The 27,431-nt window shown below is 36.9% G+C and overlaps 1 long non-coding RNA gene across 1 annotated transcript; it reads right to left on the bottom strand.

The window, feature by feature from the left end:
• LOC110389328 lies at positions 679 to 18,980 on the bottom strand. Its single transcript, XR_002433148.1, has 4 exons — positions 18,833 to 18,980; positions 15,611 to 15,664; positions 3,764 to 3,884; positions 679 to 760 (listed from the first exon to the last, which is right to left on the bottom strand). It is a non-coding gene; the product is annotated as an uncharacterized LOC110389328 (long non-coding RNA).

The raw sequence follows: 27,431 nt of genomic DNA, 5'->3' as shown, positions 1-27,431 counted from the left end.
ACTTGTGAGCTAATTCATAATGGGTTGGTTTTTTTTGTTTTTTGTTTTTTGTGGTTTTTTTTGGTTGTAATTTAGAAGAATGCAATTAAAACTGAACTTGATAATTAATTCTGAACCGGTGAGAACCAGTTCCAGAGATTATGACTATAATGCTATGTAGCCATTCATATAAATATTCATGAGGTTTCATTGTTTTATGTTTTTTATGAAGCACACAGCTCATATGAAGAAGTAAAATTAAAGTATTATTATTTAACATCACAGTGTAAATAAGACTAAACAGAGAGAGACAAACATATATGCACAGAGATATGTAACATACACATTCTAAATATGTTTATTAGTATTTGTGCATTTAAATTTGTGTGGTATATGCTGTGTTATGTAACTGTGTTATTTACAGATATTGTCTAGCTGAATTCTTGATATTCTTTTACAAGCATGTACAAGGTCCTGAATATATGAAACCATCACACTTAAAAGCATGTGCATACATATTCCCAGAATTTCCATCGTTGATAAATATAACAAGGAAAGAGAAATGAATAAACAAGTTTGGATCTTAATCAGAGCATCACTGGGGTGACTGAAAATCATAGAAATTGACATATCCTACCACCAAAAATCAATCATCACATAAAGCTCATAATGTGTAGTTGATGACAGTAAGAAAATGATCTTTTTTAATTCCAGCTCATGATGGTCAACAGCATTTACCCCTAGTGCAGTTTCCTTTTTAAACATGAAATCTTCATGCATTCTGGAAAAATAAAAATACAGAGACAATCAAGGTAAGGAAGTAACAAAGAAAACAAAATAAAAACTGTAAAGGAGAGTTCTGACCCTCTGTACAGTGTTTGAGCTATTTTCACTTTTTTTTTTCTTTTTTTTTAATTAATGCAGAGATACTGTGGTTTACAGAAAATTGCTTCATGTAGTATTGGAGACCCACGGAAGCTGGTTTTAGTTTAGACCCTTCAGTCAGTGAATATAATATTCATATTGGAGCAAGATTTAAATCTCCTGCACTGGTATGTTCAGTTCATTTATTGTGAGGTACTGAAAAGTCAAATTCAGTATTATGTGATTAAGCTACATCTGTCTCAGCACAAGCAGTAACCATATTTCTTTAAGTTCAGCAGGTGTTTTGCAAAGAATCTAAAGGATTTTGCACAAAATTAGTGTCTATAATAAAGCGCCAGTGATGAAGAGACAGCTCTTTATATCACTGATATATTATAGTTTCGTTCTAATAAATGTCATTGCCAGATATTTCAAAACCTAAAACAGGTTTGCTGACTGAACTGTTTTGCAAGCATATTTGCTATGCCTTATTGCAAAGATGTTCTTTTATAGACATACAGTTTAGAAATTTTATTTGACACTGCTGACTACTAAATTAGCAGCTTTTCAACTTTGCCAGACTCGTGCAACACAATTGAGATAAAAGTAAAATGCATAACTTCTGCATTAATTCTTGTTGGTAATGTCATCTGAATCCTCTAGATGTGTTAATTGAGCCTAGAATATGTGAAACAAATTATAAAGCCTCCCTCCCACCTTGAGATCCTCTCTCTCTCCTTTCTACCTCATTTTGTCTGTTTAGTCTTCACTCAGCCTCTTATTAACATACATGAATGTAGCCAGAATGGCTTGCACTGAGACATATTTTCCTTCAGTAAGAAACCAAGTCTTTGGTAGACTGTGCTACTTGTGACAGTAGCTTCTTTTCTGAGAGAAAAGAAGAGCCTTTACAGCTTGCATTTCCTGTTGGAAAGTGTGTTTGGGTTATGATTGTAACCACGTAATTTTACAGCTTCCTATCACATGGGGATGGGGGACACAACACCTGAAACATAATCATATTGAACTTCTAATGGAATTGAGTTGCGGATGTCCCACAAAATTAAAAAACAAAAACAAAAAAAGACACAAAATGCAATAGGGATGGACCTTGATTTAAAGCCAGATATGAAGTACAGTACATATTTTGTGACTGATTTTTACATAAAAACCAAAAATATCTTAAATGAAATTCTCAATGTGATTTTTTTGATCCTGTCGATGAGAGGACAAAATTACCAAAGAAATAGAAGCAAAATTCTCTAAATTTTACAAAAATGGAATGTTTAGGTTAACTTTAGGGTACCTTTTCTGTTTGTTTGTTTGTTTTTTCCCCTCTATTTTTTTCTCCTCCACCCCTGGAATCCTGGGGAAATCTTTAATTATAAAATTTTCAGACAATTGTTACTTTTGCCATAATGTCCAAATCCCTGAAGAAAATTGGGAACTTGTGATAATGAGTGGAAAATTAGAAAAATAAATAATTATGTGGGAGGCTTTTATTCCATCATGTGCTTGCCTAGCAAGATCTAGGATTCCTGAATGTTCATGCTGAAAATTGTTTTGCCTTCCATTAGGGGTTTCACTGATTCTTATTTGTCTCCTAAAACATGTTAGAACTGGCAAATCAGGGCTGACAGATTCAAGGAGAGATTGTACATGTTAGTTTTATAACTTATAGCTACAACTAATTTCAACTGGCACACAAATAAAATTTAACAAATTGTCCAATCATTTATTTAAGCTCTGAGGGAAAAGCAAAAATTAATCCTTTCTAAGTGAGAAATAAAATCTGAACAAAAAAAAAAAAAAAAAAAAGAGGAAATTGCTGCTCAAAATTCCACAACCCAAATGTAAAATTATGCTTTAAACACTGTCTTAAGTCTCATTCAGTTCAATTTTTTTTTTTTTTTTTGTGTAGTTTAGGAAATTTGTACATAAACTCCAAAGTTTTACTGACATAATGTAAAATAACAGATGGTAAGGTAAGGTAGGAATGCAATTACTCTAGGGTGTCCCCATTTTCATGGTAGAAAAATAAATGCTTCTCTGTTCTGGAGCAAGCCAATCTGCCCTCCAGAGTTACCTATTTCTTTCCATTGATTATGGAGCAAGCCTACTGTGGCTGTGCTTCTAACTTAGGCATTGCAGTTAGGTTCCCATTGCTAGCTACAATGAGTCCAAGCAAAAATCAATAGCAATAACAAAATCTATGTCAGACTTCTGGAAATAAAAGAATAAAATAAAATAAAATAAAAAACCCATTCTCCCTCTCCTCCCCTCTTCTATTATCCTCTTCTCTAATTTTGTAAACCAAGAGACTTTCCTCCACGCACTTCTTTGCAGTGCTCCAGCTGTTCTGTGCGAAGAGCTCTAAAAGTAAAGAGAACATGTATAGCACGTAGAACCAGAAATAACATCTGCAAAAAGTCCTCAGAGTGCAGCTCCCTCTGCAGAGAGCCTTTCTGGGTTTGGTGTACCAGCCTGCAATGAAAATGTGACTGCTGGACTAGACTAAGAAACTGTGGTGGTATCACAATGATAGACTGCGAAGCTCCAACACTTTGCTGTCTTATGCACTCTCCTCAAAAGAGCAGGGGGAGAAAATATAATTAAAAAAAGGTTTATGAGTTGAGATAATGAACAATTTAATGAAAAGGGAAGGGAGGTGAAGGGAAAGGGAAAAGAAAAGGGAAAGGAGCATAAAGGAGTGGAGAGGAAGGGCAAGGGGAATCCTTTTCATTCTCCAGCTGGTCAACATAACAAAATAAGAAGCATTACTTTCAGAGCAGCTGAGAGTTTCACAATGAAAGTTTCAAAACTTCCACGCCTGCTCACGATTTCTCTGGAAGGCTGGAGTTTGCAGTTTGATTAATTTTTCACTTTGTTTTCAGTAATACTCTTCAGGAAATACACCTACCGTGTGGAGAGATTTCAGAAGAAAGTATTAGAGAGCACAGAAGTATGTCTTTGATGAAGGAGAGGCATATGAAAGCACTTTCAAGTCTTGCCCTTCAAAAGGTGGAAATAATCTCTTCTTCCTATTATGGTACATAGGACAAGAAGTTGCTCATTTAAATTGCTGTAAAAGAGATACGATCTACAAGTCAAGCAACCTTTCAATGATGAGACTTGCTAGATGAGGGGCTAGAATATGATTTTGTAGAGATATGATGGAGTTTCCAACTTTGAAAGACTTGCATAAAAAAATTATTTATTTATTTTATAGTTGTCAATTCATAGCACTAGAAGTAGGGTCAAATCTGGCACATGCTTGGGACACAGAGACAGCCTGCTTTGCTTGACATCTCTTTGAGCCATGTTTTATGATCATATGAAGAATGATATGGAGATAAATGCACAAAGGTGAGCACTGACAATAAGCATTCAATTCCTAAACTTGGTGTGTCCCACAGCAATTATCTTTCATCTTTTCATACCTCATCTTTATAATACAATACAAATTCCCTATTTTGTCAGTCCTTGGAGGTGGTGGTGAAACAGTATCTTAAAGACTGTCCAGTAGTGTAGTAACAGAAGCTGCAGAAGAGCCAGGAGAGCTGCAGTAGTGACAGTCATTGTAAGTGTCCACTGAACCTGAAAATAAATTTCTTTTTCACATTCAAAAGCAGATATAGCAGTGTAAAGAAATATTATTAACTTTGGTGTACAGAGAAGAAATTTTGTCAGCTGAAAAACAAAAAAAATCCACAAAAATTTAGAAAAGAGATTTTGAGAATTTATGCTTTGGGTTAATTTAAATGAATTCTATAATTACTTCTCTGAAACAAGCTGACTGAGTAGAATGAACAAATACAACAAGTATTGATGCTAGTGTCTATATTTCACTAATTTCAGAGTTGTACGCTTATGATTACTACTCTCTTTGACCAAGAAATTTTTATAGTACCCTAGACTTATTCTTTAATCACTTTTCTGAGAGCTTGGACCCATTGGAAGCCTGTTTTTGTATTATATTTCTACAAATTGTGTGCTTACGTCTCTTTCATAGTCTCTTCTGTAGGGTGACCAATAGGCACTTTTCACTGAAGTTCAGAACTTGTGTGTAGTCACGTAACATCCTACACAGAGTCTTAGTGAAAAGGGTGAGAGTGCTGTGTGAATATATGAATGAGCTGGGTTTTAGTTTGGAAAGACAGTGAATTTGTTATTTTTTTTTATTTTTTTTTTAATGTTCTTCTTTTATTTTTTTTTTCCCCTTTAGAGATATGTGTTCTCTGTTATTTCTGGAATACTGGCTACATAAAGGTGTATGAAAGTTTAATGATTAAGACATCCAAAACTAGAAAAAAAAATGGAAACAGGACACTTTCCATGTTATCATAAATACAGGCATATTCATTATTTAGCAGTAAAGAATGAAACTCAGAGATTGAGTCACCACATTAAGATGGAGATTAAGTAATAACTCTGCCATCAAAGTACAGCTAGAGATTCATTATAAGCATAATTCTGAATCCCTCCTCCCACCCCTTCTCCCCACACATATATAGGAAATTACCTGCAAACAGATTTATTTTACTTAAAAACTAACTTGCAAATTTTGATGCTGGGAAGATTTCTTTCATTTTGGCAACTTTGAGTTTAATCAGTCAAGTTCATTTTGAGAGGACTCTGAGCCATTTTCACCTTTAAAGAAATATCTTCCAGTGTTTATGGAGAGAACATCAAAGATCAAAATTGATACCATCCTATGATTGTAAATGGATTATTCTTAGGCATCTGCAAGAAGAAACTGAACTTTTCAAGAAAAAGGGCTGAACTTGTCTGCATTTATTGTAAAAGTGCTCATAAATATGGCTTTGCAGTAAGACCTATGACTTAATTCCATCCGTGCGCAGTCGCAGTAACACTATTAAAGCTCTGAATTGATCATACAGCAAGCCAATCAACCAACCAACCAATAAACAAACAAAAAAACCACCCACCCAAACCATAAAGACAGCTCTATCAAGTCAGACCATCCACTTATCCTTTTTCTGTCTGTCTCCAGAAAGTACTTCTGCACAGTGGTCTTCCAGCCTCAAAAAAATTAGTGACTAAAGAATTTTTTAAGAGAGTGGCATCATGATGTACTAAGTAGGGCTTCAGAACAGAAACAGAAGTTCTGTCCATTTAATTAGGAACTTTTACACTGGCTCAGACAAAAGGTGGTCTCTGGCAGCCCTGACCAGGGCTGAAGCAGCAGTTACCAGAAAATAAATGGGCAATAGTTAGAAAGACACACATGACTATTTGCAGAGGAATAGAGGTGTGGATACATATGTCTGTGTATTGTGGTTATGAACCTGAGATATGTCCAACTGATGAAAAACAAGAGATAGCTTGAATAAGAAGTTATACTCAGAGCCTGGTTTTTGCTTAATGTTGCTACACGATTGTTAAGTGATCTTTTATAAATAAAAAATTTAAATCCTTTCCCTATTAATTCCCTCCCTTTTCTAAGGCTGTATGAGTCCATTACTTCAGATTTAGTTTTTATTTTTGTGTTATTGTTTTCTTTTTAATCTTCCTTTCCGGCACTGCAGGCTACCCATTGTCTCCTGCTACATTATATACTGCACCTAGCACTGTGAAGATGTGGTATTATCGGGGGATTCTAGACATTACTGAAAGGCAAATTATGATAATTACATTGCAGCTGCTCAGCTGGTCTTTTAGTTTGGAGGAAAAAAAAAAAGTTTCTATCTACTTTCCTCACACTCTATTTCCCTCCTTATAGATTTGCAGATGTAAAGAAGAAAGGGAAACAATAATAAACAGCCCTTGTGATTGTTTTCTGGAAGGGACAATACTTTTATAAATCCCCCTTGTAGCACTACTTGCTTTTGTAATTTTTTTTTTTCTTTGGTGGGACTGCACACATTTTGGGCAGAGGTTGCAGGGGAGGAAGGCAGAGGAACATAAGCTGATAGCTTTGTAACTAAAAATTATGTCCTCAAATTCTTAAAAAGAAAATATCTCATGTGCCTTCAAGCACCCATTGCCAATCAGATGTTTGCAGTCTTGAGTACCGAAGCAGCCATCCTCTTGCTGCAGATACTTTTTGGAAGTTACTATCATGTCAGTGATTTCAGCATTATTTATGGAAACAGGCAGAATTTAATTCCTTGGCTCCTGATGGCAGAGGGACAAGGCTGGAATTTACGTACTGTTGTTAAAGCATAGGGTGATAGCAAGGCTGCAGCTGCTTGGCTCCCTCTTAAACAAACCTCCTAACCAGCCACCACGGAGAACCTTTCACTCTGTTCCCATGGCAACACATCTATCCTCTGGTGTCCATGTTGTCTCTAATGCTTTCCACTCCTTGGATTCCTTGGCACCTGCCTCCAGTGCTAGGTCTTGTCAAACCTTATTAGACTGAGAATCCATTTCTACTGCACTAGTGGGAAAAGAAAGCAGACAAATTTAGTTCACCTGAGATCTCTTTCAAATCCCCGTAAAGTCAATTTCTCAAGTTTCCAACTAAGAGGTGAACTTGCCTAGGGCAAAGACCTGCTTGTGCACACACACAAATACACAAAATCTCCCTGCTTCTCATGTACTTCTCCTGTAGACTGTACGTGCACATATGATGGCACTCTCATGCTCACAGACTTTTGCAGATGCTCTTAGTTTTGTTTTTAACAAGAAAATACCAAACAATGTGCCTTTTACTGCCCAAGAAAAATGTCATACCCAATAATTTTACCTTCCAGTTTTCACACATTCACTCATTACAGGCTTCCTTGAACAGACATAACAAGAGAAACTATCCATTTCCTACATTGATGCACAGAAACTGTTTTAGAAGTATTGAAGTGATTGGCACAGTAACAGGCTTACAATAAAGTACACTGTTACTGATGGGAATTTTTACTTTGTCTTTTCACACACATTCACTCTTCTGCCCTCACAGTATCTCCTGTAAAATCATTATGTCTGTCTAAAAACAGATAAAACTTTACCAATTTAGTAGGGAAACAAAAAGCTCATTCCTAACTAATATGTGTTACTTACTGACTAGGAGAAATAGTGTTCTGAGTGCAGCTGAATATGATTATGTCCCATGATCTCAACCCTCATATTCAAGTACCTACATACGTCTAAACATCTTAATTTGCTGGAATGACCTAAATGCAGGTATCTGCACTGCATCTTTGTTCGGCATGTTTTGCCATTTGGGGTATATTTATTTTTAGTTTGATCCCCAAGCTGACTTTTTCAATTAACATCAAGTTTAGAGTGAATTTAAATGTTTAACTGAGAAATGTGATTACTTTGGCTTCCATCTGTATTTAATGTTATATACTGATGACTTTCTTTAGTCAAGTCTGAACAAGTCTTGTCTAGTATTGTCTAATCTAAATAAGTCATCTAAGTCCTTCCTTCAGAGACAGAAAGGAAAAGATCTGCAGAGATGATTCAGTACTCTAAACATCCCCTTAAATATATTTTTTTTACTGAAACTTAGATGACTGTATATTTGGCAAAGCATGTAGCATCATGGAGCAAATCCTTCTGAAGTCCCTAGTAAGGCACATGGGAAATAATGATGAGGTGACTGGTGATAACCAAGATGGTTTCACCAAGAAAAAGTGATGCCAGACAAACTTGGTGGCCTTTTATGATGGAGTTACAGCGTCAGTGGATAAAGGAAGAGCAACTGACATCATCTACCTGGACTTGTGCAAAGCTTTTGACACTGACTCGCAAGTCATTCTGGTTGCCAAATTGGAAAAAAAATGGCTTTGATGGATGGACCACTCACTGGATAAGGAATTGGCTGGATGGTCTCACTCAGAGAGTTCAGTCAACAATTCAATGTCCAAGTGGAGACTGGTGACTAATGGCTTTCCTCAGGGATCGGTGTTAGGTCTGGTGCTATTTAACATCTTTGTAGGTGACATGGACAGTGGGATCAAGTGCACACTCAGCAGGTTTGCAGATGACACGAAGCTGAGTGGTGCAGTTGACACGTCAGAGGGAAGGGATGTCATCCAGAGGGACCTGAACAATCTTGAGAGGTGGGCCCGTGTCAACCTCATGAAGTTCAGCAAGGCCAAGTGCAAGGTCCTGCATCTGAGTTGGGGCAATCCCAAGCATGGATACAGGTTGGGAGGAGAATGGCTTGAAAGCAGCCCGGAGGAGAAGGATTTGGAGGTGTCAACTGATGAAAGATTCAACATGTGCTGGCAATGTGCACTTGCAGCCCAGAAGGCCAATCGTATTCTGGGTTGTATCAAGAGAAGCATGACCAGCAGGTTGAGGGAGGTGATTCTGTGTGGGGGAGATTTAACAACAAAGAGCCCAACAGACTCTGGTAGATCTTATCTCTATGAGGCCTCCGGAGTCTGGAGACAGGGCTAAGGTGTAAACAGAATAGTCTTTAGTACTCACAGCTAATGTGGTCACTTCTGGGACAGTTAAGCAACCCTTTGTTTGTTATCTACGTTGTTGTGAAGAACTTAAGGATAATTAACCATGAGTGGATTTACTGCTTACGAGTGAAGGATATATAAGGTGTGTGTAAAACACAATAAAAGAAAAACTTGCTATTAAGAGAACTTGCTATTCAGAGAACTTGCTATTATGGAAGCTTGCTATTCTGATGCCACACTGACTGGGGGAATTCTGTAATGCCGACAATTCTGCCCCTCTACTCTGTTCTTGTGAGACCTCACCTGGAGTACTGCTTCCAGTTCTGGAGCTCCCAACAAAAGAAGGACATGGAGTTATTGCAACAGGTCCAGTGGAAGGCTACAAAGATGATCAGAAGGATGGATTACCTTCCTTATGAATACAGGCTGAGAGATGGGGCTCTTCATCCTGGAGAACAGAAGGCTCTGAAGAGACCTTATAGCAGCCTTTCAGTACCTGAAGGGGGCCTATGGGTAAGCTAGAGAGGGACTTTTTTAAGGACAGGATAGGATGAGGGGAAATGGATTTAAACTGGAAGAAGGTAGATTTAGACTAGATATTAGAAAGAAATTCTTGATTGTGAGAGTGGTGAGACACTGGAACAGGTTGCCCAGAGAGGTTGTGGATGCCCCCTCCCTTTAGTCATTCAAGGCCAGGCTGGACTGGGCTTTAAGCAGCCTGATCTGTAGGAGGTGTCCCTGCCTATAGCAGGGGGGTTGGAACTAGATGATTTTAAAGGTACCTTCCAACCCAAACCATTCTGTGATTCTATGATTCCATTCCATGTAAGTTACAAGCTTAAAAATGGATCCAGGGCAGAATGGGCATGCACTTGATTTTCTATCAAAAACCTATCTAGCTGTGGATGTCCCTGTTCATTGCAGGGGATTTGGACCAGATGGCCTTCAGAGGTCCCTTCCAACTCTAAGGATTTTATGATTCTACGATTCTATTTGGAGGAAAAGCAAACAGTAATTTCTTCAGGTTACTTTCCATTGCACAGAACTCATCAAGAAAAGAGTACATCATTTTTCTCTGTTAATATCCTCCCCAAAGTTTTCTGACCAAACAATAGCTCATTATAACTGGATCCTCATTATATTTGCTAGAGCATTGCCTTTTCACAGAGTTGAACAATAAGCAGCTCTCGATCTGTCAAAACAAATCTATTTAGTTGAAGATCTTCCTATCTTTTGAAGTTGTCTTCACTACTACATGTTTACATGACACTATTCAAAGTGCAGAACAGTTTTCATGGAAGAAATATCCTTTCATCAAGATTCTGCCACAAGCAGGCATATTCTACTAGTTGCGAGTTTAAGTAGGATTCTTATGAAAAAAAGAACACATAAAAGCAAAAAATATATTTTTAAGCTGTGGGCAATTTTATACTCCTCTTGATGTTCCCAAGGCATAGTAGGGAATAACTGATGATTCAATCATGAAGACTAGTTTCTACAGATACTCTTATTGGGTTACTAGTTCCCCAAAGTTGTGGTGACATATAAAAATATAAAAATATCTGCCTAATCCAGCTGAGTTTCAGCTTTTGTGACATGGAAGGCAGTCAGGATGGATATCAGGCTGTGTACTGCCTAATTTTCTCATATGTCTGTTTTGCATAAGTTCATGCTTTGCATTGGACATGGTTAAAAATGATTAATTTACTTTATTCTCTCCACAGTAAAGGTTAAAGGAAAACTTTAATGTTTGGTGAGTGAATCTGATAATTATACTCATGGCATAACATTATAAAGGACTGTAGTCAGTAATTTCTTTGAGACTCCTTTCAGTGAGGAATCACTCAATCTCCTTCACAACTTTTGTCAGAGATTAGCTCCATTAACCTGATCAATTGGATAATCCAGCACAGGGCTATGATCTCCATTCACAGATTCTCTCCAAATTCTCCTGCCATCACTGACTTTAGAGGCTTACAATTTGGCTCAAGACTTAAAAGTGTATTTCATCAATTAATTTGGAAGGCCAATGCTAACAACTGTTACTTCTGTCAGATTTTCTATACTGTACTGCGGTAATTAGGACAGCATCGCTATACCCTCTTGTAAGTATCAGAAATCTCCAAGTAGGACTTTCTAACATACAATCTTCTTTCCTTTCAGAGAACGCTAATATAGTAACCAAAGAAAAAAAAAATACTCTTCTGCTTTCTATTTTACTCATAACTTCATTGGAACTCATAGTACTTGGATTTCAAACTTACCTAATTAAAATTAATCATCAAAGAAAGCCAAGGAACTTGTTTACTCACAGAACTGAGTGACGACGTAAATGCCTTAGCTTGGGCTATTTTTTTTTTTTTATTTTAATTGAAAGACTTGATTCACCCCATCTCTCTGATGCATCCTAAGACAATGCACAGTTCAGCTTATCCAGTTGTAGCAGTTATGTAGTTTAAAAATTATTGCATAAAATCACAGTAGTATCAAGCAATTCAATTTCTCCTTAAGAATTCATAACACATAACTATAACAGCAAACAAAATTAAATGCGAGGCACTGTGATTCTTTCTCTCTGATAGTTTTTAATAGCTTTTTAGTTTTTCAAGGTTTCCCATTGGGTAGCTATGTGTCTGGGAACCCCAAATTAATCTATATGTCCCCAAACTTTTAAGCTTTAGTGTTAGGAGGGCAGTCTATTGATTACTAACATAAAAGATTCATTTTTGCAGAAAAAAAACCATCAACAACAAATTAATGTGCAGTTCTTTAAAAACAATAATAATATTTTCTTCTGAAATGGAGTTGTGAGTTTCAAACAGCATTGACCTGTGTGCAGCCAAAGAGTTTCTCCTAATCACATTCTGTCTTGTAATCTCAGTCTTATCTATGCATCAAGATAACCTGAGACCACAACATTCTTATGTTAGTTGAGTTTAGAGGTGATGTTCCTTTCATCAGAAAAGTTTTAATCCCTGGAGAATAGGAGTTCTATATCTCCCTCACAAATAGTCCAGGCAGGAAGATGGATAACCTTGATAACAGAAAATTCAACCTTGCAAAAATTCATCTGCTGAATAATAAAATGTAATTTGTACAGGCACTTTTTAATTCCATTCAGATCTCTGCTAGTGATCTTTAGGAGACTTCAGTGCATTTAACAAACATAAATTGTAAATTTCTTATTCAGTGCTTAAACACTAACAATAACATATTTAGCTAAAATTTGGAATCCAAAAATATTAAGCAGTAAAACAAAGATTATCTATTTCATGTTTGGTTGGTTGTTTTTTATTTTAGTTATATATTTATTTAATAATAGAAATAATGGGCTTTATTATTATTAATATTCTCCTTTTTCATTTTAAACTCAGTTATTACAGGTATAGATATAAAATCCAGGTATTTATTTCAGATTTTTACTGTTTTTATACTGAAAAATTAATTATTTCTTCTCTTTTGCCCATTTTGCATTTTGTATCTTACTTCTTGCACATTTTAATCTAATGCATGGCAGAAGGGCTGTGACTGAACTGACATATAGGGACAAATTTCAGATTCCATTTAAACTTCTCAGCTATCTTGGAAAAACTGATTTCTAGTGTGACCTTGTAAAGCTTTAAATTTAACTACATGGAAAAAGTGAAACAAGACCTTGCTGGTAGTGACTGGTAGATGTTGGTTCATGTTACTTCGTGCTCTTGATGGGCTAAATTACTAACTTAAAACTTTGAATGTGATTTATCAGTTCCTCAACAAAATTAGGTATAGGATCTGGAAAGAGGGTCCTGGATCTGAAATCTCACTGAAAATAGAACAAAACCAGGTCTTTATTAAAACTCTGAAGTCCAAAAGAAAAATTACAGCATGGAAAAATAGAACCACTCTAAGGATCTTGGTCAAATTGGAAATTAATGCTACAGATGACAATTATCTCTAGGTATCTCTTCCCTGATTACTGACTTCATTGGCTTTAATTGGAAATCCTGCAATACTTCAGTTATACCGTAAGATACTTTTTATCTCTGGGAAGCACAAGAAACACATACCTCATCTATTAATTTGCCTCCAGATAGTAAACCAAAAATATGGCAAAAAGGAAAGTTTTAGAGACACATTTTTAATTAATTTCATGTGCATACTAATACAGTCACTCAAGGCAAGGCTTTTAAGTTATCTTCTGTAACCTTCTGAAGAAGCGAGTCATGTATACCTAGGCTCTTGTCTGTAGCAATTGAGGAAGAAACTTTCAGAGATGCTTCAGCTCACATATCTTAAGCATCTTTTTAAAAGGTGGCATCTCCATGGCCAATAGAGAGAACTCATGTGGCCATCTTAGACTAAATAATAAACATTTACACAGTAAAGTTTAGGTGAGATTAAAAACATATTTGTCTTTCTTGGTTCACTTACTGAAACTCCACGTCACCTTATAAATTAATTCAATTAGTATTTTTCTTACCTCTCCGAAGTAATTTGGTGTTTGGCATAATTAAAAAACAAGTGTTCAATAGCTGATGTTAATGGGACAATGTCACTGACATTTGAAAACTCATGCACAAATCTGGATATCTCTTTACCATAAACTAAGCATATGCCTTGGATTGTTAGGAAGCATTATTGTAAGAAAGCATGTTAAGATGCTTTAATAAAGTATGCTTCTCCAAAGAACATTATTATCATTAGCGTAACATTTAACATTACTAGTAATTATAATTTTAAAATTATCACTGCAGTAACAAGAATTAAAATACTCAGTTGAATAATAACAATAATAATTGCTAAAACAACAACAGCGACCACTGCATATCATAGTAGCAATGCTATGAATAACTGCTGACAGTTGTAACTAAAACAGTCAAAGAATGCTAGTGGTTAGAACTGACCAAAGGTAGAAATAAACAAATTTAGATGCTAAATGTTATTGAATATTAATTCTCATTGGGAGAAATACTTACTAGAAGAAGACAAACAAGTGAACTTTGGCAAGAAGTTTTTGTGCACAAGTCAGCAAAGTTAGGAAGATTTGTTCAATTATTTGTTAGCTATAATCATATTTTATTATTCAAATATCCAAGGTCTGGGTCAGCCATATTAAAGAAGCAGATCACCAAGAGTTTAGAGCATTTTAGTATCCATTGAGATGGATGTCATTGTACAAATGCAACGTATCATTACTATTATTGCTGCACATTACAAATAATGTTTGTCTGGAATGCTTTCTGACACTCGTACAATCACTGATGTTCTCTGTAATGGGAAAAACAATTAGTTTTCAGTCATTTTCCTTCCTGAGAGTGCTATGTGCTAAATTACATCCCTCATTCTTCAATGAAGACATTCTGTAAGACTTAATATTTCTGTTGCAAGACTTTCAGACAATAAGGGTGGATTCGCTCCTCTTGCTTGCTCTCTGCATCATTGTTTTTAGAAGCTATAATCACACTGCAAGCATGTAGGTTTGAAAGCAGTCTCTGATGATTTTCCAAAGCCCCTGCTGTTGTCCTAGGGACTCAGATATGTGAAACTCAGCAAGGAGCCTCAGGAAATAGTGGTGACAATGTGACCTGGATGTCTTTCTAAAAGACTGCCTCTAGCACAGTCTGGGAATAAGGCCTAATGCGAGAATTATTTGGTAAATTTTGTTGTTGTTGCTATAAAGAAGTTCAGACTGGATACTTACTGTTGACTTTTTGAGCTTTAACAAAATATGTCTAACTATTTGTCTACGGTCTCTGACAGCAAGAAATGCCAAGAGGATATTTTGAGAGAGAAAGCATACATATAATTATGGAGGAAGAAAAATGTGCTTATTGCCAATAAGCACTCAGTGTTTATCTGAAGTTTATCTGGAGTCTGAATATTACAGACGTTCAGAAATTTTCAGCGCTGTTCTTCCTGATACCTGAAGTATCCGGTATAACTGACCATTATGGGTCAGTTTACACATACAGTAGCTTTCATTACCCTTCTAGCCCAACTGAGAAGCCAGGAGATGTGGAAGATGGTGAAGATTTGTAAACTTATGCTAGAGCTTCTATTAATTTTAGGCATGTAAATAAGGGGAATAAAGCTGAACTGAACTCCTTTTCTAACCATGGGGCAAAATACACTGCCTGGCCCAGATTACAATGTGTGGAGGTGAATTTGGAGGATTGTGTAGCACTGTCTTTATACGAATAAAAATGTTAACAACTCTTTATCAGAGAAACAGGAGCCTCAGTAACTTGAGAGTTCTGTACATGGGAGGAAAACAGCAAACTTATTGAGAAAGGAAGAGTTGTTTCTTCGTTTGACCTTTCAACAAAGTGTATGTCCTGAAGGTATATTCTGGATATACAAAGCTGACATAAAATTACTAATAGATTAAAAAAAAATACATTTACCTTCAGATTCAGATGCTACCAGCAGTAAGGAGAGACTGTTACATTCTGATGAATCTTAAAGAAAAGATGACACAGGACAAATAATATTAATTTAAAATCTCATATATATACAGCATTCAGATCTAGTTTCAGATGTTCTATGTGTTACTTGCTGAATACACTGAGATTTCCAATTCAATGCTCCAGAGATTGGCTAGGCTAGAGTTGCAGCTATGTGTATAGCAGCTCTTTCAGTTAACCCAAAGAAACACTGAAATGGTCATACTTTCACTTTCTAAAAATTCTGCCAAACAAATGGTCTCTTAACCAAAATTTTTTTGTAATTGCCCTTGATAACTTTAAATTGACAACCTTGTCTTAACTCTTTTTTCAAAGAAGAACAAGGAGTCCCTCAAAGTAATTGACACTTTCACATTATAGTAAGACGGTGCTATACTCAAAATCCTATTTATGTATAAAAAAAGGAAACACAGCTTATATAAATATTACAAATATATACATATATATAATATATATACAAATATATATATATATAATATAAATATATATATAAAGGGAACCACAGCTTACTTTATATATATATTTAAGGATTTATTTTAAGTAAAATCTTAACAGTCTTATTCATTCAGGTCTAATATTACCAAAAAAAAAAAAAAAAGAAAAGAAAAAAAGGACCACTTCTATGAAGAAATGTTTCAATAGTAATGTCAGAACAATTACAGTATTATATAACTTTTAGCTTTTACCCCTTCTCATGGTGTTATGTTTACATCCTACTGCTCCTAAGAGATGTAAGGCCTCAAGTTGAACCTCTTGTTGAGGTTCAACAAGACCAAGTGCCGGATCCTGCACTTCGGCTGCAACAACCCCAGGCAGTGCTACAGGCTTGGGGCAGAGTGGCTGGAAAGTTGTATGGAGGAAACGGACCTAGGGGTATTAGTCGACGCTTGGCTGAGCATGAGCCAGCAGTGTGCCCAGGTGGCCAAGAAGGCCAATGGCATCCTGGCTTGTATCAGAAATAGTGTTGCCAGTAGGAGTAGGGAAGTCATTCTCCCTCTGTACTCAGCCCTGGTGAGGCCCCACCTCGAGTACTGTGTCCAGTTTTGGGCCCCTCACTGCAAAAAAGACATTGAGGCCCTGGAGCGTGTTCAGAGGAGGGCGACAAAGCTGGTGAGGGGTCTGGAGCACAGGCCTTATGAGGGGTGGCTGAGGGAGCTGGGATTGTTCAGTCTGGAGAAGAGGAGGCTCAGGGGAGATCTCATCGCTCTCTATAACTACCTGAAGGGAGGTTGTAGTGAGCTGGGGGTCAGCCTCTTCTCTCTTGTAACTAGTGACAGGACGAGGGGGAATGGCTTCAAGTTGCGCCAGAGGAGATTTAGGCTGGACATTAGGAAATACTACTTTTCTGAAAGAGTGGTCAGATGCTGGAACAGGCTGCCCAGGGAGGTGGTTGAGTCACCATCCCTGGAGATGTTCAAGAAACGTTTAGATATAGCGTTGGGAGACATGGTTTAGTGGGGTTATTGGTGGTAGGTGGATGGTTGGACTAGGTGATCTTGTAGGTCTTTTCCAACCTAGCTAATTCTATGATTCTATGATTCTAAGTTTCACTCCATTTGTAGTGGGAAGTAGAGATGAGTTTCTGGGATCAGAAGTTCTGTGTTTGTATTGTCATCTACATAAACGTATTGGTTCTTCCACACAAAGACAAAAATAAATCCTAATCTCTATAGCCACCTGATCACTTAGAGAAATAGAGAAATTGCTGTTATAACTAGATGAAGTGAAACAAAGCTGTAGGTCAAAACAAGTTCAAACAGATGAAGCCTGACAGGTCTCACTGCCGAGGCCCTGCAAACTCAGCACACAGCCTAAGGCCTGTTACTAGCAATGGTGATTGGGTATTACAGGGTAGCAACATCAGTTGCCCTCAGTTATAGCATTCTTTTGTTAAAAATAATGTAACTTTCAACACGAACCTCAGTACATCATGTTGAACATAATGGAATTATACTGGTAAAAGGGGAGTAGATTTTCTATTAAAGCCCTAATCATACATGGTTAATTTGTCTCGAGTATCTTAGACACTCTACAGCTGCCTATCCTACTTGCAGATTAAGCTGGTTATTCAGTGTTGAGACAAATATTCAGGCCTTGTTTCTGCTTCAAAAAGCTTACTGTCTAAGTTTAGATACATGACATGGAAATGAGAAATGACAAGTGAACAAAAGAAACAGCAGGGGAGAGAGAGAGCACAAAAGGATAAGGTCTGCAGAATTACCATAGTTTCTCGAAGGCATGTTTCATCTCACCTAAATTTAGTTATCAAAGTTATATGTCTGGTATCAGCAAATATAAGACTATTTCTGCAAGTGGTCAATGGAGCTAACTGGATACCTTCAGATTATTTAATTTATAAATTTATTTTAAAATGGATGAATGACTTTCTGGATGTCACTATCCGTATCCTCAAAGAATTGAAAAATTCTTGGCTTGTCCAAGTCACCCAGCTTCCAGTTTGCACAGTCTTATTCTACAAAATGTTTGTAAGAAGACCTTTAGGCTAGCTAAGAAATGATGATAAAGTAACAAGGCCATGATAAGGAATTACTGTAGTGAAAGATTGCGCAGCTTCATTTTGTACTATAAGGCATTTTAGGAGTGTTTTAAAGAGTGACAGAGATTGATACCAGTCTTCTCTTTTAATACACTTAAATTTAGCACCCTGTCTGCCATAGCTCTTCTATGGTAAGATTCTTCTTGCTTCAAAACAGTGTTCAGCCAGGAAGCTCTCACACAAGCTCAGTCATTAGCTTGGACAGATGAAAGAGGAAGAGAGCCTCATGCTTCTGAATAGCAAAGCAGCCACTCTGTAAACTATTTTAATTAAAAAAAAAAAAAAAAAAGTAACTTTTCTGTTAATTACATTAAAATCCAGCAGTAAATAGCACCAGAGCCTTGGCACAATGTGGATATATAGACCTCACAAGCATCAATAGGAATAAGTTTCCTGTACATCTAGATTAAGTTTAGAATCATACTATCATAGAATTGCTTGAGTTGGAAGGGACTTTTAGAGGTCATCTAGTCCAACTCCCCTGCAATGAACAGGGGATCTGGATCATTTCTGTGGCCCTACTCTGGATGTGCTCTGCTTGATCAGGTGGCTTGATAAACATGAACCACAAGGCTTACTTTGTTGCCTCAGTCTCTACCTCTTACCCATGCGTTCTCAGCTTGCTCATGGCTATTTTTCTGGAACAGCTGTTCACACACTATTCCTCTCTTGATGTCTTTTTTTGACCCCTTGAAACCTTTTAACCCATTTCATCATGTAGCTTCACCACAAAACTGAGTAGATAGTTCACCTACTTGCACCTCACACACATGTTCTCACTGTTGCCACACAATGCCAGTGAGAGGCCCAGGCACCCTCTGCAACTGGAGGCCTGAATGGCTGCATGTTGGCAAGGGAGTTAAGTCTGGGTTTCTACAACCTTTCTGATGGGTGTAGACTTCTCTTTTGGGTGGATACCATGAGAAGGGTCTCTGTTCTTGGAGGGTGAGAATCTTGCAGAGGATGATGACCCTGTACTTTATGGGTGATAATCACCAATTGAACTCTAGTCTGCAGCTTGCTTGCCTTCCCCGCATGCCCTGCCTGCATGCCCAGCCTGCCTTTACTGCCCCACAGGCCTGGTCACCATACATTGTAGGGGTAGCTTTTTTTATGAGTGGAGGTTTGGCTACCATCACTCATGGTCCCACCTACGCTGGGTCAGAGCTGTCTCTTGTCAAGGGCTCTGCGCTTCCCTCTTGTTGGGTGCTGGGGCTCCCTCTAGCTCCCTGCAGTTCTGACTTTGTGATTTTTACCCCATTTCTGCCTCTCTTGGAAAGGTCCTCTGGATCAAGCTTCTGCTTTAGAGCTGATCCCCTCAAAGTCTATGTATCATTAATCTCTTCCATGCTAAATAGTATGGATGGCATTGCCAGAAATCCAGAAAATTACAACTGCATGTGATTGTGTTGAATCAAATCTGATTGCACAGGCAGAAGAAAGGGAAGAATGTGACAGATGTCAAAAATGACATTTCAATTGTACTCTTAGCCTAGAAGTAATTACTAGCTTAAAATATAGGACAGTTATAAATTCTGCAAACATTTTGACATGAAAAAAAAAATCTTGTTTTTGTCTGTTAGTCAGACAGATAACTTATGATTAGGAGGAAAAATATTAGGAGCCTATTAAGAACAATTATCTTAGTTGCCAAATTAAAATTCTTCAGCCCATAAAAAGTGGATGTCAGACAAGTAATTCAGAATACTTCACTAAGATATTTACTTCTTATTATTGACCATATAAGAAGAGTGGACATTTCTATTCCCCTGATTACTACATAGGAAGACAGTTAAAGTCTAGAAGTGTCTGAACTAGAAAGTGAATTAAGTCTTCCCAGTGGGCACTACTACCCATTCAGAATGCAGCGGGCTACATCCTTTTTGTGCTCTGAAATTGAGTCTAGACAGTTGGAATACTGTCCATAGTGACTTCAGAATGGAGGAATGTCTTCCAATGTAAGGCTTTGATCTACAGCTAAAACATCTTTCTTTTGTAAATGTCACCACTCTTTAGTCTGTAAATACCACCTACATTGGCTGTAAAGATGAGTTTTAAAATGGACAGATTTAATGCTTCTTTCTATCATGGGAAGTTTACTGTCATCTAAAGTGCTTTTTTTTTTTTTTTCCTTTATAGTACAGTGAAAAATGTACATGTAAAGCAGTATTTCACCAAGAGCTTTTAAGTATTCTATGTAGGTGAATTAAAAATAATTGCTGGAAAATGTTTTAATTGTGTACTCAAATGAAAACCTGTCCCTTCTTAACTCACACCTAAATATCTCCACAAATATGTATGCTATGCACCAGCATTTACACACGTTGTGACACTTTTCTCTATCTGTATGTGTGTATAAACACTTATCAGCCTCCACTTTGGGAACTGAATCTAGAAGTGTGCTGGACAATAAACAGCTTCAGGTCCACATCTGCACCTTTGCACCAAGACTGTACGAATTTAGAGATATTTGGTAAAACGCACTTACAAGCTTTGCTGTATGTATTCAGCTTAGACTGACATGATATAAGGATACTCGAAGAGTACAGACCATAGATAATTTAAAATGAAGAGTGCAAGATGTATCCTCTTCATTTTACATATCCTAGAGAACATGAAAGAATAGAAAGATGGAACAAACACTGAAAAAGGAATAGAAAGAGCTGATTTCTTGCTTGAATGATACCTCGACAAAACTTGTGCAAAAGATTTTTGGTAAGCTAGATGTAGCTTTAGCTTAATAATCTTAAAATAAAAATGTTCAAATATATTATAATATGAAATAAATGTGCCTCCTGAATCTTCAAAAACAAAATTTGAAACTAAGGAATCTTGAGATAATTTTATTTGAATAATTTTTAAAAAGAAAAAAATCAAATGTTTTATGTAAAAACATAAATCAAGAAAAAAAAAAGATTTTCTAAAAAAAAAAATAAACGTTAAGTAAAATGATGGCCACACAATTTACTGCTAGCAGTCTGACTCCTTTTCTTAACATACAAGCTGAAGAAGTTCAACAAAGTTTAATAATCAGGCTTCCCGGTCACACTTGTACATTGATGTCCCTCTCTTTACAGGTCATGATTTGCTCTCCTGAATTTTCTTCAAATATTATTAGTTTATTATATCTGTTCAGTGTGGATCAGAATTCTGCTCTTGAAAATTCCAATATCAAATCTCAAATCCTACAGCACATTTCGCTCAACGATCTTATTTCTTGTCATAAGTGTATAGACAAGTTGTAATTTAAATCCTGCAGAGAACAAAGTGCTGAGATAGGGGAATGTTAACGGAAATATTCAGATTGAATATTTGTCACTTAAAAATTCACATAACTCAACTTTTAAACTTTAGAGTTCTAATGAAGTTTCCTTAATGCAATTTTGCTTAATTCTAAACATATTTTTTATCCTTGGACTTTCCCTCTTTGACACATTAGATCACTTTTCTAAATTTTGTACTACTATAGGTTCTAGATTTGATCCATTTAGGGAGACAAAAAACAAAATTAAAGCAAAAAAAAAGAGTTTTTTTGATTACTATGAGTTTCAAGAAAAATATTTGAAATTGGGAATCATTTAGGATTTTTTGTTCTATTCAGAGCTAGAATTACTAGCCCAGCTTTGTCTACTGAGCTTCAGTTCTTTTCTTCTCCATGACTCAAGTTTCACATTTGTAGAATAGGAATAAATGTAAGTATACTTTGCTCTGGTTATACATAAGATGTAATTACAACGTAATGAAAACTGACAGAATTGCCAATTTCAGCTGTGTATGACTTGAAAGGAGAACTGAAATTGTTAATTTCTCATCAAGAAAAAAATCTGGTTTAGATTGTTACGAGACATTTGAAACATTACAATTGACTTTTATCATTTATATTATAATGTAGTATGGTTTGGAATGGTATTGTATGGTGTGTTATGCAATATTAAAACACAGAAATGGAAAGTAATTTCAGAAGAAAGAGACAAAAAAAAAAGAAAGAAATAGCTTACTTTAACAGTGTCAAAATGTAGTATTTTGAACTGTGAGAGCTTTTATTCCATTTTTCTTCAGAATAATATTATATTGAAGCTGACCCAATTTTGTAAAGTGTTTCATTTCTGACTGAACTGTGCATTCCTGATGGGAATGTGGTTTTGTCAAAGCCTCTTTTACTTCCTTGAACAGTGCTGTGAAATCTAAGATTGAAAAGTGCCATATAAAAACCAAGAATTGCTATAATGGGTCTGATCCCAATCAGGCTAAGGAAGGATGACAGCTCAGATAACTTGCTCTTCTCCCTTTATAGAGCTATGAAAGTACCAACACGTGCCTGTTTCTTGATCTCTGAAGGAAGAGTGCAAAGATCTGGTCTTGAATCATGTATCAAATGATACCAAAGAGGCATGTGGGCAGCATAAGTAAGAAATCCATGTATACTCTGGCTTTCTGTTTCATGTCTGAACTTGAAAATATCCATGGCCAGTTATTTTATAAAGAATGATCATTCACTGCCATATTTACTGTTGCAGGGTCATAACTTGGTCCTTTCCATACGGACTCTGTTGGCATTCTTAAGAACATATTTCATGATCTTACTCATCAGAAGATGATATGGATTAATAAGATTTTTTTTCTTTTTTGCCAGCCATTATTTTTATGAAACATATTACAACTTAATAAAAGTCTTCTCTAACAGTTGTGAACACAACTGAGCAACGAGTTCACAAGCTGTTGAAGAGGGAATGTTGACACATAGGTAAACAGACAAACATGTACACATGGAATTAAATGTAATGACAGAATGTTATTTTATCAGGTTCATTTACTTAGAAAACCTGAATAAAATGTACTCAGACAAACAATTCTACATGCAGATCAAGTCTTATGGATTGGAATGGTGAATTTTCCAAGATCTGACATGCAAGTTGAACCAAGTCATACACTAAACCAAAACTTTGAAAGGAAGATTGAAAGAGTAAAAATTTCTCAGTTTAAGTTGCACAGTAAATGTTTGTGTGATTGGAATAAGGGGTATTTGGATCAATACTTGAGTGAGAGCCTGGGTCATCTACTGTAAAGCCTTTCCTTGAGTGCTTAAAGTAAACACTTGACTCTACCAGAATAAGATGTATATTCAATGAAGCCAAAGTGTAGTCTCACAGGGTGAAGCATCATGAAAAATCCAGTAGTTATGAATGAATGACACTAGCAAGGATAAAACAACAGGGGACCTCAACCCTCCTGCTTCAGGGCTTGAATTGTTTAAGAAAGATGAGAGGTATTCTCACCCCTTTTTCCCTGAAGTATAATACTGAACAATTGGTTCTTCAGGCTGCACGTCAGAGTCTGTTGCTCTCAAGAATCAAACAGTGACCATCACTGACGAGAGGGCAATAAGAGAGTGGGACCCTTGGGTGCTAGTTCTTGTTTACACAAAAAAAGCAATGCGTGCAGGCAGATGGATGCCTCAAAGCTGGGAAAAAAATATCGGCGTGGCTTCTTGTGAGAGCTGGAGGTTGAGACATGCAGATTCCTGTGCCTCTAGGTTAAATAAAGTTTTGTCATCCTCAGCCTTTGAAGTGATTAAATTTGTCCCAGTATCATTACAAAATGGAATTAGCAGCAATTCATGGAGCCACAGTAGCCTGGGGGTGGTTTCAACAGATATGATGACACAGATCTAATAACAAGGGATAAGAATGACATGTCACAATTATTGTTGGTGCTGCTGTTGATTTACATCAATGCAACAGTTCCATGGCAGCCATCATTCAGTTTTATGCTGATTTCCTGGCATATATTTCTGGATATGTAAATGTTACCAAGGCATTGGTATGCACTGGTGGGTCATGAAGAGACATCCATTATATTGTGAAGGAAATAATGCACTGAAATTGGACAATAGAAGAAAGTTTCTGGCAATCAGGCTTCAAACAGAAGTAAGGATTGAAAAGAATGACAAAAAAAAAAAAAAATCTAAACACTTTTAAAAGAAAGAAAACCTATTTTAAAGAGACTGTAACATAATATTTCCAGTGAAGATATAACACCTGATGATACTTGCACCACGGGAGGAATAACTACAGCATTAGTACAGGTTAGGAGATGACCTGCTGGAGATTAGGTCTGCATAGAAGGATGTAGGAGTCCTGGTGGTCAGCAAGTTAGACATGAGCCAGCAGTGTTCCCTTGTGGCCAAGAAGGAGTGCATTAAAAAGAGCGTGGCCAGCAGGGGAAGGGAGGTGATCCTCCCCCTCTGCTCTGCTCTGTTGAGGCCATATTTAGAATACTGTCTCCAGTTCTAGGCTCCCCAGTTCCAAAAAGACAAGAATCTCCTAGAAAGAGTCCAGCGGAAGGCCACAAAGATGATTAAGGGCCTGGAGCAACTCCCATACGAGGAAAGGCTGAGTAACTTGGGTTTGTTCAGCTTGGGGAGAAGAAGACTGAGACGGGATCTGATAAACATTTATAGATATCTAAAGGGAGGTGGGAGGCAAATGGATGAGTCCAGGCTCTTCTCGGTGTTGTGTAGTGATGGGACAAGGAATAATGGCCTAAAACTTAAACATAGGAAGTTCCATACTAACATGTGGAAGAACTTGTTTATGGTAAGGATGAAAGAGCACAGGAACAGGCTGCCCAGAGAAGTTGCGGAATCTCCTTCTATGGAGATATTCAAGACCTGTCTGGACGCCTACCTGTGAGACCTATTGTAGTGTGCATGCTTTGGCAGGGGCATTGGACTCAGTGGTCTCTTAAAGTCCCTTCCAATCCCTGCAATTCTGTGATTCTTACATGATATGATAGTGACAGAATCAGGAGGAATGGCTTTAAACTGAAAGAATGTGGATTTAGATTAGATATTAGGAATAATTTTTTTACTCTGATTGTGATAAGATACTTGAAAAGACTGCCCAGAGAGGTTGAGGTTTGCCCCATCTCTGGAGGTGTTAAAGGCCAGATTGGATGGGATCTTGGGCAGCCTGATCTAGTGGCTGGCAACCCAGGCCATGGAAGGGGATTTGGAACTTAATGATTTATAAGATTGCTTCTAATCTAAGTCATACATGAGTCTATGAGATATCTTCCAGTCTGTGTTTCTGAGACAATGCACACTTCAGACTTTCATTTCTACTTTTTTGAATTAGATCAGTCATAAACTGACCCTCTTGGATTTCTATCTCCTCTTTTTCAGTAATGGAAAGTATTAGAATTTGAGCTGACCTTCTCTGTTCATGTTTTTCCGATTGATGTTCCAGACCCCTAAGATCCATCAGGTTTAGTGTGAGTCACAACAAAGTATTTTCTGACACAATTCAAAATCAAGTTCACAGTGATCCTGAAGTGAACTTCAGCTAATCTTTTGACTTGTTTAGAAACAATAGAGTCAGTTGTTTCATTTTCCCTGTAGAAGGTAAACACTCATCCAATCATTACAACTGTTTAAAAAAAAAGTAAAGTTTGTGTTGACACACAATGCTACAGTTCCATGGTAGTCGGTGTCCATGCCAACAGATAGAAAATATGTAAATTGTGAAAGGTTTGGATTCTAAAGCTCCAATTAAAATACATAAAATGACAATAATAACAAAATAAATGCACATGACGATTAAATGGTATCACTGTGTTTCTCAGTTTTCGACAAGGTTTGTATTAGGACCTAGAAAGACCTTCAATTCTTCCCATTGCTTCTGTTTGTATTCTGTTTTCCTTTTAGGTTTTTTTTTTTTCATTCATCTGAAAGTAGATATTTTCCTTTTGTAATTCTCACGTTTCAATGTATCAGCGCAATGTACTGGAGGCAGGAAAAATCTATGTCATATACTAGGCTTTATATACCATACTCTGTAGAACAAATGTAACTTGAAATATTTGAAGAATTCATTCAGTAGAAGATATTTTTCTTCAAATAACATAGTCTGAAAAACTCCACAGGAAGTAAATTTTTGCTAAGTAAAATTAAGTGAAATGATTGGAAGTTAGTCAAGAAGCAGAATTGAAGATTTGAGAATTAAAACTATTTCTTACCACAGGGAAAATGTAAATATTTTATTTATTTGTTTGTTTGTTTGTTTGTTTGTTTGTTTATAATTCTAGCCAGGAAATTAGTTCTCCTGTGTCAAACGGTTTACGGGTGTTTGGCCCGGTTCCGTGATGAATGGGACGGGGGACCCACGCCCCGGGAAAAGGGAAAAGGGAAAAAGGGTAAGGAGATGGGCCTGAGAGCAATGAACAGTGGCAGCAATCTGAGGAGAAACAAACTAATTTACTAAATAAGGTATCGGAATGCAAAACAACACACTACGTCTCACTCGGATTGAAGTCTGTGTAGTTTGGATTGGAGAGAGTCTTGCTGAGATTGAAGGTTGTCTTGTTCTGTTTGGAGACTGTTAAGCTTGGATTGTAGAGTGTCCCGCTCATTTTGGAAGGTGTCTTGCTCCGATTGGAAGATGTTTTCCTGAAATCGGAGATTATTTCTTTCAGCTTGGAGATTTTCTTTCTCAGCTTGGAGACACTCTTGCACGTTCAGTACTTTCTGATGGAGACTCTCCCTTTCATTTTGGAAACTCTCCCTTTCATTTTGGAAACTCTCTCTCTCAGCTTGGAAAATCCAATACAGAGAGAGAGAATGTCCAAAATCAGGGTAGGCCTTACTCGGTAGTACGACAATAAGACGGCTGAGGAGCGAGGTGCTGCCAGGATGAGAGACGGGCGGAAAAGGGGACGAGGTCTCATGATCTGCAAGCTTTTATCTTTTCCCTCTGTCTGGAAATGGTAACAGAGGAGCAAAGTACCTTGGGGAATGTAGTAGCTCTGCTCTTCTGACAACCAGGTACATTCACTACATGATGTTATGATGTGGAATACCAATAACCGAAAATCATAAAACCATGACATCCTGTGTATTACTTTCAATGAAATTTCAGGTAGTTTTCAGAAATTGTTGTCAAAAGAAAAACATAAACATTGCATGGAATGGAAATTCATCAATTTCAGATAAAATATTTTCACTGTGTGCCTTAACAGGCACAGATGTGAAGCTCAAAAGGTAAGTTTGCTAGAAAATTTGCTCCAAGTTTTGTTATCTTTTAAGAGTTCCATGGTGCTCTGCAGAAAGTTTAATAGAATCAAAGAATCATAGACTCATAGAATGGCCTGGGTTGAAAAGGACCATAGTGATCATCTAGTTTCAACCCCCGTGCTGTGTGCAGGGTC

The sequence above is a fragment of the Numida meleagris genome, chromosome Z (assembly GCF_002078875.1).
Source record: "Numida meleagris isolate 19003 breed g44 Domestic line chromosome Z, NumMel1.0, whole genome shotgun sequence".
Classification (NCBI taxonomy): Eukaryota; Metazoa; Chordata; class Aves; order Galliformes; family Numididae; genus Numida; species Numida meleagris.
The sequence above is the reverse complement of the archived record's forward strand: the minus strand, read 5'-3'. Positions and strand labels throughout refer to the sequence as shown.